Here is a 4,987-nt window from a genome sequence, read left to right as displayed (position 1 = left end):
AAAAAAAAAAAAAAAAATTAAATCAACCATTTGTTCTTTTAAAAAAAAAGTTGGTCAACTGAATGCTTGGGCTCCTCTGCACAGCCTTCCAAGTCTCTCCTGTATACAGGCAGATCTCTGTCCCACACAGGAAAGGGTGTTGTAATCTTCCTTTTCCAGGACCCTTTAAGGATTAAATCTGTATCTGAGACCCTCTGGAAACACAAGTGGCAAGCATTTGGGTCATAACTTGACTTTGGTCGTAAGTTAAAACTAAAATTCCAGTCATAACATAAATCATTTGTAATGTCAGGCTGGTCATAACTTAAGCATCCACTTTAATGGTATTTTTTTCACCTAATCCATGAAGGATTACTTTCACATCTTGTTCTTAATTTTTTTGACAAGTTTGAAGACTTTTTTTTTCTCTTTGTTAGCCTAATTTAAAAAAATGAAAGCAACTGAGATAGCAGCTTGGAAGGTAAGGAAAACAAACATTTTATTACATTTCTCTTAGTAGTTTAATTATTTGGCAATTCATTAGGATGACTTGACCCACAATTCAACATAACAACTCTCCACTTTGTCCGGTAGAACAACATTTGCCAAACTTCTGTCATTTCACAATACTACCTCTACAAGTTTGACTTGCTATATCTGCATATTTCTTGTACTAACATTAATATTTGTCTTTTTAAAATTCACTTCTTTTGTATACTTTGTCTGCTCTAAGCAATAACATCCATTAAATTACAAGTTTGACGCGCTAGTTTTCTAATTCACAATAATTAGGTAACTATTGCCAAATATGGTGGCACACACCTGTCATCCTAGCACTTAGGAGGCTGAGGCAGGAAGATTTCCACAAGTTTAAGAACAGGCCTGGGCTATACAATGAGTTCAAGGCCAGCCTGAATTACAGAGTGAGAGCCTGTCTCAAAAAGAAAAAAAAAAGAACCTATTAAAGTATGTCCATGTTTATACCATCCAAACTTATCTCATACGAGTGATATTATTACATTTTAAGTAACGTGACCTCGAGTGACAACTTGTAATACAAACAAAGAATAAATAATTTTCTCTCCCTTTTTTTTTTTTTTTGGTTTTTTGAGACAGGGTCTCACTATGTAGTTGAGAATGACCTGGAACTCACTATGTAGCCCAGGCTGGTCTAGAACTCACAGCGATCCTCCTACCTCAGCCTCCCAAGTGCTGGGATTACAGGCATGAGCCACCACGCCTGGCAAATAACTTTTCTCAATACCCAACATGAGTTGCTTATTATTTGGGTTTGTAGAAATGAACCAGACATATTTGGTCCCATCACCAATTTAAACAGACATAAACTTAGGAAGCCTAAGTTTTCAGGTTTTGCACAAGAAATCTATTAAGACAATTATTTCCTTTCCTCAGATATTATGATTGGCTAAGATGGGATAAGGGTCAAGAAACTGTATTTTCAGAGGCAGTATAGGAAGCACTGGTGCAAGAAGACACATTTTTAAAAACAGACAGGAGGCATAAATTTAAAATCACTAGCTTTTCAATAGCATGAGCTGGATTCAAATCTCAAGTTTAACTGTCTAATCCTAATCAATTAATTCTTAAGGGCCTCCATTTCTCATCTGATGATGATTACAGTAATAACTACTTCATTGAGTGATTTTTAAGGCTTAAATGGATGACATATCAAAAAGTGTTATATAACCAGTGAGCTTCATTTGTGCTAGAGAATTAATGATGATGATATATAACCATTCTCAGCAGCCAACAATGCAGAAGACAAGAATTTCAAGATGCAAGTAATCTATTCCATATAAACAGCTTTCCTTTTAATTTCTGACTTTAACTTATAATAATTTAACCCCCAACTAAATGTATATTTCAAATAAGATATATTTACATAATATATAGTTTCAAATATTAACAAGTAATATCTGCAACTTAGATCCTCAAAGGATTGTATCTGAACCTTTGGGCCAAACTCATGCAATGAATGGCTCACATGCTAGAAGGGGTCTTGGAGCTCAGCTTTAAGAATTACTTTATTTAGGGCTGGGGATTTAGCTCAGTGGTGCCATGCCTGTCTTGCAAGTGCAAGGTACTGAGTTCAATTCCCAGTACTGCAAACAAAACAAAACAAAACAACAAAAAACCTTTTTTATTTATAAGGAGCATGTACAACTATGCTGTGTTTTAGAAATATTTTTTGCTATCTATTTATCTATTTTTGGACTCTGGGCCTCATGCATGCTGGTAATGCTCTAGCACTGAGACACATACTGAGCCCTTTTTAAAATTTTATTTTGAGACACGGTCTCACTCAGTTGCTCAGACTGACTTAAAACTTATAATCCTCCTGTTTCAGCCTCTGGAGTAAATGGGATTACAGACTTATACCACTATATTTGGCATGCTTAAAAAAATCTCTCTTTGAAGAATACATAATAGCTCCCAAATTATAAATTAAATGCGAACTTTGCAAATTTGGCTACAGAGAAAATAAAACACAGACAGTTATAAAACATGTCCTCCTATGATAATTCCAAGGCTTTAGCTATTATCACATATAAGGACTTAAATTTTAACTTCCAAAATAAAGAAAAGCCTTATTTTTTCTGAATACCATCTGTTAAACCATTTTTGCATGAGCTAATTTTCTACTACACAAAATTTGTAAATGGACTAAAATTGATAGAACTTGGTTGCCTCATGTTAAAGTACAGATTTGGTCTGCTCTGTTAATGTAAAGGTTAGAAAGCTAGGTATGCAGTCACCATTCAGTCTCCCACAGAAGCCACACAACACTCACAGCTATCCAACCATAATACAATCATTAGTTTCCTCACAGACGTCCATGAGGAAAATCACCCCAAGGGCTCGGAGCTATCTTGTATTCATCTGTGTCCCTCAGCCTCCCCTTCGAAGGGCAGTTTCTCAGGTAAGTGGAAGCAATGGGGCAAATGGGCCAAGTGGCCAGCCTCCCAGGCATCCATAATGCGGTGAATTACTCTCCCAGTGGGAAGGCAGTATGTTTGCCCATGTAGGGTAAACATGAGAACCAGATAAGAGAGGACACTCTTCTAGCGGGCAGGTGACCCAGTTTCCACTCATCCACAGCTACAAGCCTGTCGCGGGCATGAGCAACAGCACCTGCTGGCTTGAGAAGCAAGGGACAGCTCCACAGCCAAATCTCAAAGGCACAGCCTCTGGAGTCAGTTTCTGTGCTTGCTCCTGTGGAGAAACTGAGACTAAAACCCCTCCACAAGGAGCAGCTCTTAAGAATTAATTAGGAATTCATTGCAGTTCTTGAGCTATTTGTGAGATTTTTTGTTTTGTTTTGTTTTTTTAAGACAGGGTCTCACTATGTAGTTGAGACTGACCTGGAACTCACTATTGTAGCCCAGGCTGATCTCAAACTGGTCTCCTCCCGCCTCATAGTTTTGGTTTTTTTTGGTACCAGGAATCAAACTTGGGTCCTTGAGCTTGTGAGGCAGGCAGCGGCACCACTGAGCTAAATCCCCGGCCCCTGCTATTTGTGAGATTTAATGTCTGCCAAAGACCATGATTCTGAGAGACTGTTAACTGATGGTAGTCCAGGATACCAAAAATATTCCACCCATGCTTGTTAAAAACTAGTTGTCTTGTCATCCTAGCAGACAGAAATACCTACAAGAAACTGGAACCTCCATTCAAGCAAACACCATAACTGAAATGTAAACATGGCTTCGCTTAATGCACCTGTAACAGTCTTTGAACAATAAAAGAGAGTCAGTCTTTAGCCTGAACAAAGATGGAGCAAGGGATTTTTTGCTTGCTTATTAACTGATTCAATAAGCAACTGTTGAGCATCTATGATATTCTAGGACTGTGCTGGGAAACCAGTGGTGAGTGAAATAGCATGAATCTCTGCCAACAAGGAGCGTATCACTCTTAATTTTAAAAGAAGCAAGAATACAATTTTAAAAACAAACAAGAGATTTTTTCACTTTAGTAAAGACTAAAAAAGGAGGCTGCCTATACGATATTCTTAAAATTCTACAAGTGTTTCTACATCCTAGTATCACATGATAATGTTGAATACTCACAGGTAATGCCTAAACACAAAAACATAATGTGAAGTTAGAGATACTATACATCAAGAATGTTTTTTCTGAAATGCAGAATATTTCAAAAGAAAATATATGCTCCTCCTCCTCCTCCTCCTCCTCCTTCTTCTTCTTCTTCTTCTTTTTTTTTTTTTTTTTTTGAGACAGAGTCACATTATATAGCCCAGGCTGGCTTCAAACTCGAGATCCTCCTGCCTCAACCACCTGAGCTGGAATTATAGGCATGTGACACCTGACTGAGCTATGCATTTCTTATAATAAAATGAAATTTGAATTTTAAAAGAATGATCATAATCTAAAGACAGGTTTTTTTTTGCCCTTTTAATTACAAAACTATGGCCATATATACTGCATACCAATAAAATTTCTCTTCTAAATTTGAGATCAAACAATGTCTTCTTTCCCAAGCAAATAGCAGTCAAGTATTGATGGGCCGGAGGCTCACTTGAATTAAAACTGCAAAGCTTCTTGGCTGCTTAATATAATGAAAATGAATTAAACACTATGATGCTTACCTTGTAATCTCTGGAAACATTCTCTGATGTCACTGAACCTGAAATCTGACTAGAAATTGTAGCAGCTATAAGCTGTTTACACCATTCAACATGTGACCCTGTAGGACTAAAAGAAAAAGTATGATTAACAGATTTTTAAAAATATACACTCCTGTTGAGAAAAATAAGAACTGAATCGGAATATATACACTTTTTAGATGAATGAACTTTTATGAAACTATTTGTTTACTTTTACATTCAATATAAAAATGGAAATATTGACTGAGAATTAGGTGGACTAGATTTCTGGTTAATTTTATTTTGTTTTGTTTGTTTGTTTGTTTGTTTTGAGACAGGGTCTCACTATGTAGTTGAGACTGACCTGGAACTCACTATGTAGCCCAG

The 4,987-nt window shown here is 36.7% G+C and overlaps 1 protein-coding gene across 6 annotated transcripts in view; it reads right to left on the bottom strand.

Annotated features, from left to right (window-relative positions):
* The window catches only part of Mtmr1 (myotubularin related protein 1), a 66,460-nt gene extending 61,751 nt beyond the window's left edge, over positions 1–4,709 (bottom strand). For all 6 annotated transcript variants that reach the window (XM_033760449.1, XM_010638970.3, XM_010638966.3 and 3 more), the window contains exon 1: positions 4,604–4,709. The gene's annotated coding sequence lies outside the window, so the exon portion shown is untranslated. The remainder of the gene's footprint in view (positions 1–4,603) is intronic.
* Positions 4,710–4,987: the final 278 nt, after the last annotated feature.

Source organism: Fukomys damarensis, unplaced genomic scaffold (genome assembly GCF_012274545.1).
Source record: "Fukomys damarensis isolate Sample0158 unplaced genomic scaffold, DMR_v1.0_HiC HiC_scaffold_39, whole genome shotgun sequence".
NCBI lineage: Eukaryota > Metazoa > Chordata > Mammalia > Rodentia > Bathyergidae > Fukomys > Fukomys damarensis.
Note: the sequence above shows the minus strand (reverse complement) of the source record. Positions and strands in the feature narration are given on the sequence as shown.